Here is a 14488-nt window from a genome sequence, read left to right on the forward strand (position 1 = left end):
GTGTACCAAGTAAATTTAAAGGTGCTCACACACGGTACAATAAAAACGTTCAATTTTCCCGTTTATTCGACCAAAACGATCGAATCGAATAAAAGATTAAATTAATCTTTTTTTCGATCAAGAAAAAAGAATCGATTATCCTGTTTTTTAAAAAAAATCCGATTGGACGTGTTTGGTAAATCTTTATATTCGATCTAATGAAATAAATAAACAAAATTATCTAATCGAAAAAATGAACAAATTTTACCATGTATGGGCACCATTAGAGCGATTTTGATGCAATTTTTGCATGCAGAAGTGAGTCCAAAATAGAGGTTCACCCAAAATAATTATAAAGAAAAGAAAATTATTTGCCATGGGGACAGGCTTTGAACACACAAGGGGCTTGATTCACTAAACCGTGATAAGACAAATATCACACGGTATCAAAGTTATCAAACGTTATCCAAGTTATCACAAAGTTATCACACGCTATCAAAGTTATCACACGCTATCAACGTTAACACGCCCTCTTGGGCTTGATGCACTAAACCGTGATAACTGATATCACGGTCGCGCTAGCGTTTTGCGTGTGTTAAAATGCGTGTAACGGTTTTCACGCACTAACGTGGATTTTCACATGCAATTGCGAATTTTGGCTTGCAAACTTGGCCGTTTTCATGCTAAAATCCACATTAGCGTGTGAAAAACGTTACGTGCATTTTAACACGCGCAAAACGCTAGCACAACCGCGATATCAGTTATCATGGTTTAGTGAATCAAGCCCAAGAAGGCGTGTTAACTTTGATAGCGTGTGATAACTTTGTGATAACTTTGATAGCGTGTGATAACTTTGTGATAACTTAATAGCGTGTGATAGCTTTGTATGCAAAGGACTAGGAATATCACCATAAATAGCACCACACCATATATCAAAAAATATCACAATTTATTATCCATATCTCAGAAAGCACTATAAAGTATTAAAAACACACACACAATTAAAAGCAGAGAGACACCACAATTCAATAGCTGTAATATATGATAAAGAGTTGCTAATAGCATACAATAAAGTGATAATCACCTGGGTGGTTCAATGTGTGAACCACCTCAGGGATAGAACCCGGGTTCATAAGATCACGTTGAAATGTGCAATGACAAATACAAAATTATTATGAGGTTAACTGTAACCATATAACCTGTGCAACCTGTGGAAAAAAGTGCATAGTGCATACATATATAGGTAGTTATAACCCATAGATACTGAAAGCCAAAGTGACAAGATGCTGGGACCATATAGGTAGCATGGAGTGCGTAAAAAACGAGGCTTACGTGACCCAGGAATAATGGAGTCAGCTGTGGTATCTCCGGAGATGAAGGAGGCCCCCGGCAGACTTCTCTACCGGTTTCGCGGCAGTCACGCCGCTTTATAAAGAGAGGGGGATCCTTGACAGGATCCCCCTCTCTTTATAAAGCGGCGTGACTGCCGCGAAACCGGTAGAGAAGTCTGCCGGGGGCCTCCTTCATCTCCGGAGATACCACAGCTGACTCCATTATTCCTGGGTCACGTAAGCCTCGTTTTTTACGCACTCCATGCTACCTATATGGTCCCAGCATCTTGTCACTTTGGCTTTCAGTATCTATGGGTTATAACTGTAATGTGAAACAGGGCGCTCCTACAGCAAGCTATAAGTAAATAAACAACCAATCATAGTGCATAATAAACAGCAGAGATAATGGCGATTTTCCTGATAATGTCCTATATTAAGAAAAAAGTCCTCATGAATTCTTCTTCCAGCTTTGTTATGAATATTCACTTCAAACTTCCTGAATCATATGGTTAAAATTTACGCTCACCAGAGATGACAGCTGCTGGAAGAAGAATTCATGTGGACTTTTTTCTTAATATAGGACATTATCAGGAAAATCGCCATTATCTCTGCTGTTTATTATGCACTATGATTGGTTGTTTATTTACTTATAGCTTGCTGTAGGAGCGCCCTGTTTCACATTACAGTTTTTGCAGAGTGACACACACACTTTTTTCAGGTGCGATCCAGTTTAAGCTGTGTTATAGTGAGAGAAGAAAATATTTGAGGAGCGCACTTTTTAGGTTTAGTTTGTATTTAATATGGGTTATAACTACCTATATATGTATGCACTATGCACTTTTTTCCACAGGTTGCACAGGTTATATGGTTACAGTTAACCTCATAATAATTTTGTATTTGTCATTGCACATTTCAACGTGATCTTATGAACCCGGGTTCTATCCCTGAGGTGGTTCACACATTGAACCACCCAGGTGATTATCACTTTATTGTATGCTATTAGCAACTCTTTATCATATATTACAGCTATTGAATTGTGGTGTCTCTCTGCTTTTAATTGTGTGTGTGTTTTTAATACTTTATAGTGCTTTCTGAGATATGGATAATAAATTGTGATATTTTTTGATATATGGTGTGGTGCTATTTATGGTCATATTCCTAGTCCTTTGCATACTTTTCAGTGACTGAGCACACACTTATTTCCCACAGTGTTGCCAGAATTTGTTTGTGTGTGATAGCTTTGTGATAACTTTGATTGCGTGTGATAACTTTGACAGCGTGTGAAAACTTTGTGATAACTTTGATAGTGTGTGATAACTTCAATAGCGTGTGATATCTTTGATAACGTGTGATATTTTCCTTTCACGGTTTAGTGAATCAAGCCCAAAAAAGTAGAATAAATTTATTGTGAGGGTGCCAAATACTGTTTTTTTTAATTCATCATGTATAGAGTGTAATAAGAAGCATGAGGTCAGTCAAGAAGAGTATTTTTGAGTGTACGTTGTAACTGAAAGTTCTGGCTTAGAAGGTATGAGGTTCCAGCAGCTCTTCCAAGTCATCCTATCATGGCGCATAAGGCAATGAAAACATCACTCATTTACTTCTAATTCCCCCCTGCCACCCTTTCCAACCCACCGGTGCTGCAAGCATTTCTCACTCGAAGAGTGGGCATTCCAGATGGAAGGAGAACATTTTAAGTTTAGGGGTGACACTTGAGGACCACAGTGGTAACCCCCCCCCCCTAAAGACCACGCTGTTATTTTCATAATGGCCAAGCTGCAGGGCCGCACAACACAGCACACGAGTGAGCCCCCCCCCCTCCTTTTCTCCCCACCAACAGAGCTCTATGTTGGTGGGGTCTGATCTCTGATCTCCCCCCCCCCCCCAGTGTTTATTTTTTTTTAATGAGTATTTATGTGGTTGTTTTTTTATTATTTTTTACTATTTATTTATTTAAAACCCTCCCTCCCTCAGCCAGCCAATCATAGCGATCAGCTCTCATAGGCTTCACCCTATGAGAGCCAATCGCTCTCTTGTCCCCCAGGGGGACATCCGTGACACACGGCTGTCCCCAGTACAGCGCTGCTGCTGATCGCAGCGCTGTACATGTAAATAGACGGCAATCACACCATCTAACAGTCTCCCGAGTGGCGATAGCCGCTCGGAGACTAAGGACGGGGCGCTGCTCCGCCCCCGAGAAGGAGATGTGCGCACCCTGCGTTCGGTCTCCTTCAGTAGCAGGCTCCAGGACCTGACGCCAATTGGCGTTAGGCGGTCCTGGGGCAGCCACCGCGGTCACGCCCATTGACATGGAGCAGTCTTAGAGTCGTTAAAATGAGTGTGTTTTCACTTAAGGGGATTGATGCACAAAAGTGTGGTAATATTGCCATGCACAGACAGTGCATAGCAATATAACTACTACTACCGGCAGTGTGTACCACAAGTGTACTGGTTAAGGACTCTGCCTTTGACATGGTAGACCAGGGTTTGAATCCTGGCTAGGGTCAGTACCTATAAGGAGTTCAAGGCAAGACTCCCTAACACTGCAGGGTGGCCTCTTGAGTGCGCCCTTGTGGCTGCAGCTCTTTAGCGCTTTGAGTCCGACAGGAGAAAAGCGCTATATAAATGTTTAGATTTTTATTATTTTTTACTTATTACCACAATCCGAGGTATTCAAGTGGCAGGAGCATTGCTACGGTAACGCGCATTACTGATTATTGTTACCATTACATTACCATAATGTTCGTTACCATTGCAGCGCTAATAGCATAACTCACGATGCACGCTGTCAGTTGTAATGGTAATATTTCCATGCACTTTCTGTGCACTGCAACACTACCACACTTTTATGCATCAACCCCAATGTGCTAATGGATGTTAATATATCCCTATGGGATGCCCATGTTTTCTAAAGTCCATTGGTGATTTTCAATGCGCATTTTCAAGTCTTTGCCACATAAAATCACTTGCAAATTACACTCACTGTATGTCAGTGGGACACATTTACTTTTCATTTTTATACATTTAAACGCATGTATGTTTGTGCAAATGAGGCCTAGTGATCTATTTCCTGCCTGAAGCTTCTTCTCTGCAAGATGCAACAGGAAAAATATTCATATGACAAAACACATAGAAATGCAGAGAAAATGAAAACGCAGACAAAACACATAAAATCGCATTGATCAACATGCAACTGCATAGGTATTCAAACACATGCATTTTCAATGTTACTAGTGCGATCACTGCCTTATTGAGCTTTCTTGTGACAAGTATTTAAAAACAAATTTTGCAAGCCTGGACCTAACAGAGTTCTGGCTGAGGCCTTGTTCACATCATACGCGCTGTCGTGCACACTTCGGCAGCGCAAATGATTCGCGACAGGCAAGAACAGCAGAAGTGCATAGACAGCACTTCTGCCATTCACATCATATGCACTGCACAGCAGTGGGATGCGCTATCACACTGCAGCATGCACTTTTTGGGAAAGCGCAGTGCTGTCCCATTCACTGTAGTAAATTGGATCAACAAAGAAGGAGGAAAGCGCCGGCACTGCTGTCATTCACAATTTATTAGTTCCAAGCAAGGCAACATGTAAACACGTACATGCATTAAAACGACATGGTGAAGTCACATACCCGGTGGTGGATCGTTGTGGCGTGATGGTGGGTGCAGAGGGGAGGAAAGCCTGACGGCCGTTTCGCGCTATGCGCTTCTACGGAGGCTGCCTCCGTAGAAGCGCATAGCGCGAAACGGCCGTCAGGCTTTCCTCCCCTCTGCACCCACCATCACGCCACAACGATCCACCACCGGGTATGTGACTTCACCATGTCGTTTTAATGCATGTACGTGTTTACATGTTGCCTTGCTTGGAACTAATAAATTGTGAATGACAGCAGTGCCGGCGCTTTCCTCCTTCTTTGTTGATGCAGATATACTGCTGCCTGAGCACGCTGGGGAGTCACCCATCCGTACCCGATTGTGTGTTATGAGCCACTCCTCTCCCCCTCCCACCTACACAGGAGTCCATTAACTGCAGTGCCAGCGTTTTCTACATCTATACTTCTTACTGTGTTGAGTAAATTGGATCAGCAGCAAAGCCCATAGCAGCGCAGATGGCGTGCGATTGTATGCTTTATCGCATGGCCATTCTGCGCTGGTGATGTGAACAAGGCCTAAAAATTACTGATGGATATCCACAAGTTAATGCTAAAGCCCACCTAATCTAAATGCCACTTGCGGCATCATATTTTTGAGAAGCTGGTTTTATCAGCTGTTTGGGTGATTAAAAACAGGTAGTGAGAAGTTGTGTAGTGTTCAGCATACTCATAAATCTCATTAGGTATCTGTGGTCATTTCACTAAGTTTACATTTTATGTCTATTACTTGATGTTCAATTTTTAAAAAATAGTAACGGCTGTTAAGTCTTAACAGCAGTTCATTGTAATTTTTAAAAAATAGTAACGGCTGTTAAGTCTTAACAGCAGTTCATTGTTAACTTTTACTCGAGGTGTCCTGAAAAAAATAACTTCAAGCTACTAGGGATTAGGAAGTCCTGATTGGAAAAGTTTGAGAAGCTCTCTGCTGTAGTGTATAAACTGAACTGTTTGTAACTTGGTTTGCTTGTTCATCTACTACTCTTAGCCTGCCCCCTATTGGAGAAGAGAAAACTTACTCAAGCAGAGTAACCTGGCATCTGATCTCCTCTAGCAGCACCTGAGAACTACTAGACCACACACACAAGCTTATGAAGAATGTAATTTTGTGAACAGTGACTTAAGTGCCAGCTTGTCAAAAAATATAGTACTTTGCCTCAGAAATTACAGATAAAAAGTAGAATATTTAATATAAAGAGTCAAATTTAAAACTGTTGACACAAATATTTTTGATGCATTCCATTCCACTTGTATTTCATGAAAGAATATTTTAGTGGTTGTCCATGAAGGAATGTAAGGAAATAAACATATTAAAAGTATAACTTCAGGCGGTGTTGATTCCCTGATTGTCCCTGATCCCGAGCATCCTCTTTATTTACTTCGATTCCTTTTTTATATTTTTTTACAGATATCACTGTGTCTGCAGTGACAGTGTTTAGCCTGCTACCTCCTAGATGTTCTGTTCCTCCTGTCAGACTATGGCAGAATGGGAATACTGTACTTGCTACCCAATATTACTAGTTATCCACCTGCCACCTGCAGTATATTTCTCATGGACTTTCCTGATGGTCATGAAAGATACCCAGGTACATTACCGAAGGAAAGGGGGTGAAGAATAATGTTTGCTCTCCATGTTTTCCCTCATATATAATTTTTATTATTTACCTATGAGTTAGGCTTTAAGACATTTTCTACATGTCTATTTGCCAGTGAGATATAACTGGCAGGGCTGGCGCTACCATAGAGGCAGAGGAGGCAGCTGCCCCAGGGACCCAGAGCTTGTAGGGGCCCCCAGTGACTACAAGAGGAAAAAAATGTTTTTCAAATCGGCCTTATAGTTTTTGAGAAAATCGATTTTAAAGTTTCAAAGGAAAAAAATACACATTTAAAAACCTGCCGACTTTAATGGTTGATAGCAAATCCACCTTTAATGCTAGAAACCCTAAATTTGCAGGGTATGTGAAGGAGATCGTTAGGAATAAGAGGAAAAAACAATTTTTCAAAAAGACCTTATAGTTTTTGAGAAAATCGATTTTAAAGTTTCAAAGGAAAAAAGTATACTTTTAAATGCGGTAAATGTCACTTTTAGTAGCAAACCTAATGGTAGTGTAATTTTACATGCATCAAACGAAAGAGCAATACATTTCCTGACGGGATTTCCAGGGGGTCCATACGCAGCTGCAGCGCTTTGGCCAGGGATCGCTATACAGCCGCAATATGGCTGTATGAAGATCCCTGGCATTTTTTCTATTTTCCCAATTTTTTTATGTTTAGAGTGTGGGAATTTTAAAAAAAATTATGTGGGGTCCCCCCTCCTGAAACTTTTTAACCCCTTGTCCCCCATGCAGGCTGGGATAGCTAGAATGTGGAGCTCCGACCGATTGGGGCTTCACACCCTGACTATACCAGCTGCAAAAAAGGTCCCCTAATGCCGATTTTTGTTCCGGGGTATATGTTGGGGGGCCCCCAGGTTTATTTTGCCCTGAGGCCCCATTGTTACTTAAACCGGCCCTGATAACTGGGAAATCCTAAGAGCTTTATGCTGGGTACACACTATGCGTTCCCGCATCGAATGCGCCGCTCGATTCCCGACGATTCGATTATTTCCAAGCATTTCCGAGCGCATTTCGATGATTTTTAGGTCGAATGCCATGTGAAGTATGGCAAATCGACCTAACGATCCGTCGAAACGCGAATCGACATGTCAGAAATAAACAAATCGACGGGAATCGAGTGCCGCATCAATGGGAATCAAGTGCGGGAACGCACCGTGTGTACTCAGCATTAGGAAAGCATGGAATGCCTCTTTAATTATTTGAATTATAATAATTTCTTTAATATAAAAGTGCTGTCTTTATGTCAATCTTGGGTGAGGTTGACTATTTACATATCAATTTTCGTGAAACCACATCTGGAATAAGGAATACAGTTCCGTGCTGGACTGGTGCGCACCATGACGAGAGTGCAGGTGATGGCGGCTTTCCAGCCCATATGGTTGCCGGGCTGAGGTAGCTGAATGACAGAACAGTGACTGTCCAGCTGATCAAATTTGGTCTGTCCACAATGAAGCAATGACCTTATTATCTGGGGGGGTGCCCCCCCCGACACACTCATATAGCCGTCAGTCATTGCTTCATTGTTATACGCAAGCCCCTTCACCGCGGCAAGGTAATGATCACGAAGGGGAATTGGCACATGTACATGCCTTTTGTGTTGTTGTTGCAGCTGCAGTGCAGCCAGAAAAGTTAGGCAGGCATGTACATGCACCAGAAAAATTATTATAGCGGCCGCTGCTAGCAGGAATCCGCCTGGAGTCCTGGACCCTGTTGGTGGTGGCGGAGAAGGCAGTCAAGCGGCCCTGGTCTAAAGTATAACACAGCAATGACACAGTATCCCTAAGCTTAGGTGTGAGGTCCTTGGTCACAACACCCTGGAACTGGTCTAAAGTATAACACATCAATGATACAAACGTAATCTGGCTAAGTGTGAATTCCCAGGTCCTCCTGGTTCTAACACACTGTGAGATCTGACTGGTCTGAGTGCTCACACGTTAGTATTCGCAACGGCAGACAACCAGCAACTGACAGGCAAGAAGTATATATAGTGCAGCGCTCCTCAGCGCCGCCCAGTCCCACTCAGCCAATCACCCACTGCGCTGGGATCAGCTGATCGTCCTGATCAGTTGATCCCTCTCCTATTGGCATAAAGGTCCTGCCTCCTAGCGCGCGCCATCTGTGTGCACTACTAGGCTCAGACAAACCAGACGCATGCTGCTGTGCGGAAACCGCAATCCATTACACTTTTGGTTTTGTTGTTGCAGCTGCAGTGCAGCCAGAAAAATTAGGCAATCATGTACACGCACCAGAAAAATTATTAAAGCGGCTGCTGTTAGCAGCGGCCTTAAAAATTCAGGAATCCACCTGGAGTCCTGGACCCTGTTGGTGGTCGCGGAGAAGGCAGTCAAGCGGCCTGCGGGCAGAGATGCTGCGTGGGGAGTGACTTAGACTTGGGGCAGGCAGTTACACAGTGTGCAGGCAGAGATGCTGTGTGTGGGGACTGACTTAGTCTTTGGGCAGGCCTGAGCATGCTTTGCAGACCAGACATCCTTGGTCAGATGGACCCTTGACCCAACGCTGTGTGCCAGAAATGTCACCACTTGCCTTTTAACATCATGGTACAGTTTAGGTATCACCTTTTTTGAGAAAATAATTGCTGCCTGGTATCTTCCACTGCGGTGTGTGGCTTTGCTTTTGTGTGCTGCTTTTCCTCAGGTGGTCATCCCATTGCAGTTTGTGCTTTGTAATCATGTGCCTTCGTAAGGTAGTTGTCCCTACGCGGGTCTTGGTCTTTCCACGGCTCAATTTTCAGTGGCAGAGAGTACAGATGGCATTGCGCTCATCTGAGGCAGACACACACAAAAAATGTCCACACCGCTGAGCCCTGGGATGATGGCACTTTGGTGGTGGCGGCTGACTGAGTGTTAAGTGGGGTGCCAGAATCAGAGCAGGAGGAGAAAGATATGTCACGCTTCCATGCGGTAGCTGAGAAAGATGAGGTGTTCTGTGTTAAATAGTCAACTACGTCCTGACAATATTGGGGGTTAATGGCACGTGCCTTCTTCTGAACACTGTACTTTGGTCAAGGGCCGCACAAAATCATGACAGCGCGACCTCGAACAGACTTGCCAGGTTGGCCTGCCTCTGCCTTTTGTTTTGTCCATATTGGGGGGGATGAAGTGAAAGGTATGCACTGACTTGACTAATACAATGTGCAGTCACACAGGTGCAGTTAACAGGTATGCACGGAGTGGTATATCACACTGCATGCACTTACGTAGGTAGGTGGGTGCACTGAACACAACAGGTAGGTATATGCAGTGATGGGTATTACAAATGTGCACCTGTCACACACACGTACCGTGAACAGGTAGAGTGACTGGTGGTAATAAATATCTATAATATAGGTGGGTGCATTGAAGTGAACAACAGGTAGGTATATGCAGTGATGGGTATTATAATGTGCACCTGTCACACACAGACAGGTACCAGACAGGCACAGTGACACTGCATGCGCTCACGTATGTAGGTGGGTACACTGTGAACAACAGGTAAGTATATGCAGTGATGGGTATTATAATGTGCACCTGTCACACACAGACAGGTACCGGACAGGCACAGTGACACTGCGAGTGCTCACGTAGGTAGGTGGGTGCACTGTGAACAACAGATAGGTATATGCAGTGATGGGTATTACAATGTGCACCTGTCACACACACAGGTAGTCACTGAATGTGCTGGGCCTGGCAGTGACACACACAGTAGGAATTAGCAAGGCTGTCTATGCAACACAAATGTCTGTGGGACACATACACACACACACACACACACACACACACACAAAATATCACAAATGCCTTTTCATCATCGAGGGTAATAAAGTATGTACTGCCTCCTTCCTGTGTTTTTTTAACAATATGTATAAAACTGATTGCTGTGTATATGTTGTCTCGTAACTGTTTATAACTGCGGAAACCGATTTGCTGGTGACCCAGCGCTCTGGATGCTACGTTGGATGCTATAATCAGCCTTTTGAACACGATTTTAAAGTAAATTTTGGTATCAATATTTATAATAGAAATAGGTCGGAACGTGCCGCAGTGTGTGCTCAACTGACCCTCTTTAGGAAAAACTGAAATTCATGCCTCATTTTGTTTGATTTGAGAAGGGTTGGATGCCAATGTTAATATTAACCAGTGTACATATGGGTTAAACTAACTGGTCCATAAATGCCTTCTAAAATTCGGAAGTGTAGCCATCAGGTCCAGGACTTTTGTCTTTTTTCAGTTCCTAATAGCTGCTACCACCTCATCTTCATTTAATGTGGACTCTATGGAGTCTTAGTATGGAGTTGAGTTTGGGTAATGGACACTGTTTTAGGAATTCCTGCCCTGCTTCTGTGGGGTTTTGCTCTTTAGTTGTACAATCATGTGTAATAGTCAATGAATGCCATACCTATGTCATGAGTGCTTTTTCTTTTCTCAACAAGTTTGAAAGTACCTTTCCTGACTTATTCCTACCTTGTTGTTTTTGTCTAGCAATTTCAGTCAGTGTGATTGTCTAAAGCTGGCCATACACTAGGCCGATTCCCGCCAGATCGACAGCAGATTCGATCACTGGGATCGAATCTGCTGTCACAACGTTCCCGCTACACGCCGAATTTCGATCTATCCCGTCCGATCCCGTCGATCGCTCCGTGCGAAAAATTACCGTCGATCGCCCGTGGGTAGGGAGCGCGTCGCTAGCGGCGTTCGAGTGCCCGACGACTGACACAATAGAGCCCGCATACATTACCTGCTCCGCCGGCGCGACTACCCCCGGTCACCGCTGCTTCGTCTCCGCTCTGGTCCCGGCATGCTTCACTTCTTCCTGCCCGGCAGGAAGTTTAAACAGTAGAGCGCCCTCTACTGTTTAAACTTCCTGCCGGGCAGGAAGAAGTGAAGCATGCCGGAGACCAGAGCGGAGACGAAGCAGCGGTGCCCGGGGGTAGTCGCGCCGGCGGAGCAGGTAATGTATGCGGGCGGGCGGGCGGGCAGGCGGGGGGAGCGGCGGCAGCACCACCACAGATTGTGAACGGTTTCAGGCTGAAATCGGTTCACAATCTGTTTGCAGTAAAGGTAGCCATACGATCCCTCTCTGATCACATTCGATCAGAGAGGCATCTATCTGTTGGTCGAATCTGATGGCAAATTGACCGGTGTATGGATACCTTAAGGTCATACAGATTGGTGCATGATCCAAAAATGTGATATTCCCTATTTCTACTGACTTCACATCCTGAATCAGACTCTGTGGGATAACAAACAGGTAGATCCTGAAGTATATTTGGTGAGCTGAAGAGGAAAAAAAAGAATAGTTTATTTTTTTCTTAGTTGTATGTTCTCGAAATGTCTACTAATTTTTCAGTCCTAAAGTGTCAGTAGTTTGTGAAGATTTTTCTTGTTGGGTTCAGGGTTATATTGTTGGGTTCAGGGTTATATTGTTGGGTTCAGGGTTATATTGAAGTCTCCTGCAATAATACATTTCCAGTTTGCTATCTCTTTGATCTTATCTATAAAGGTTTAAGTGACTTCTGTTTGTACTGTGTTCAGAGTGTACAAATTGGCTAGTGTGATCGGTAGACCATTAGTCTTACCAACGATTATCAAAAAATGACCCTGAGTATCTCCAAAAGAGGTTCTGAATTGTAAATGACAAATTAGAGCTCATGGCTATGGCTACCGCATTTTGTTTTGTATGGTCATTAGAACACACATACCAGTTTCTGTATTTTTTTGTGTTGTTAGGAGGGTGAAATCCTTTCTTAAAGTGGGTTACTTGAATGAAACCTATATCTACATTATTCCTAATTAGGGTATATATGATCCTAACTGTCGGCACCAGAGTTTGCGCCTTTTACATTCTAAGATACACATACTTATACATGTCTATTTGCATTGTAAAATTATTGGTGGTTGCTATGCAGCTGTGTTGAGAAGGTATAAGGAGCCACGTATTAATCCCGAAAAACAGTGTGCAAAGAGTAGTAACAAAGAAGAGAGAATGTAGAAAACTCCACCACTATAAGTGAGACTTAAGATGAACTAGAACAGAAACTACCATCATCTAAAAAAAGGCTAGTACTGAGAATAGTAAAATCTTCCCTACAACCACAAAGAAAAGGAAGAGTAGAGGAAAAGGCTATCCTATGACACCAATCAACCTCTTCTACTGATTATTATGGATGGAATAGACAATTGTACTCATTCAAAATACCACATGATTTGAATTCCAGGCTATAAATATTTATGTATTATTATTATTTTTATTACATCACTGCATAGTTATTATTTTTAGTTAAGGGATGGGAGTAAGTCTGGTTCCCAACCAGGAATTGAGATTGTGGGAACTCTCATTTTTTTCAATAAAGAGTGCAATCGGGTCTCTGTCTTTGAGTATGTAAATACTACCCTTGGCAATGACCAACCTTTTTCATTTATGGCTGTCAATATAGGTTTTAGTGCCCCCTCCCCCCCTTCTTGAAACAGTCCGGAATAAGATATCCTAGAATAGTTAAATATTGTAATTGTTGTATTTGATGTCCCCAATTGTCCTTGCTTTGAATAAGAGTTGTTTGTTGAGTTGAAAGTAGTGTATTCCACTCAAAACATTACTGACCAGACCCTTAGTGTGATTGCGAGGTTTGCTGGATCTATGGATCCTGTCAATGTTTTTTTTTTTTTGTCTGGAGAACCCTCCTGAAGGATATTTCAGAAGATGTTGGCCAGTATGGGTAACTCCTTGCTTAACTGAATTTGGCATGCCTTTGATTCTAATATTGTTTCTTCGTGATCTGTTTTCCATATCAACAATTTTTGTATTGATATCAGCAATAGAGATGGCCCAAACGGTTCGCCGTCAAACGGTTCCCGGCGAACTTCGGTGGTTCGCATTCGCGGGGAACCGGGAACTTTTCCGGAAGTCCGATTCACCCCCATAGTGCATCATTAGGGTCATCTTTGACCCTCTACATCACAGTCAGCAGGCACATTGTAGCCAAGCAGGCTACACTCCCTCCTGGAGCCACTCCCCCCCTTATAAAAGGCAGGCAGCGTCAGGCATTGGACTCACTCGTGTGCCTACAGTAATTAGAGAAGGGAGAGCTGCTGTGCAGAGACCTATAGGGAAAGCTTAGTTAGGCTCTTCTAGGCTTCTTAGCTTGCTCCTTGCTGATTCGTATTGCTAAAATAGCACCCCTCAACAGCTCTTTTGAGAGCTAATCTTGTTCTTGTGATCTATTTTTTGTGTGTGTGTGTCCCACAGACACTTGTGTTGCATAGACAGCCTTGGTAATTCCTACAGTGTGTGCCACTACCAGGCCCAGCATATTCAGTGACTACCTGTGTGTGTGACAGGTGCACATTGTAATACCCATCACTGCATATACCTATCTGTTGTTCACTTCAGTGCACCCACCTACCTATGTGAGCGCACGCAGTGTCACTGTGCCTGTCCGGTACCTGTCTGTGTGTGACAGGTGCACATTGTAATACCCATCACTGCATATACCTACCTGTTGTTCACTTCAGTGCACCCACCTACCTACGTGAGCGCACACAGTGTGATATTCAATACCAACAGTCACTGTACCTGTTCACGGTGTGTGTGTGTGACAGGTGCACATTTGTAATACCCATCACTGCATCACTGAAAGATCTCCTACTGAAAAGGTGCTGGCTTACTGAACAGGCAGAGCCGAGATTCGAAACCAGGTCTCCTGTGTCAGAGGCAGAGCCCTTAACCATTACTCCATTCAGCCACTGTTGTTCACTTCAGTGCACCCACCTACCTACGTGAGCGCATGCAGTGTGGTATTTAATACCACCACTCTACCTGTTCACGGTACGTGTGTGTGACAGGTGCACATTTGTAATACCCATCACTGCATATACCTACCTGTTGTGTTCAGTGCACCCACCTACCTACGTGA

General features: G+C 43.4%; 1 long non-coding RNA gene across 1 annotated transcript in view; it reads left to right on the forward strand.

The window, feature by feature from the left end:
* LOC137570812 (uncharacterized) overlaps positions 1–6119 on the forward strand; it is a 30235-nt gene extending 24116 nt beyond the window's left edge. Inside the window, exon 3 of the long non-coding RNA XR_011031197.1 lies at positions 5952–6119. This is a non-coding gene — a long non-coding RNA (uncharacterized lncRNA). The remainder of the gene's footprint in view (positions 1–5951) is intronic.
* The last annotated feature ends 8369 nt before the right edge of the window (positions 6120–14488 follow it).

This window comes from Hyperolius riggenbachi, chromosome 4 (genome assembly GCF_040937935.1).
Source record: "Hyperolius riggenbachi isolate aHypRig1 chromosome 4, aHypRig1.pri, whole genome shotgun sequence".
Lineage (NCBI taxonomy): Eukaryota > Metazoa > Chordata > Amphibia > Anura > Hyperoliidae > Hyperolius > Hyperolius riggenbachi.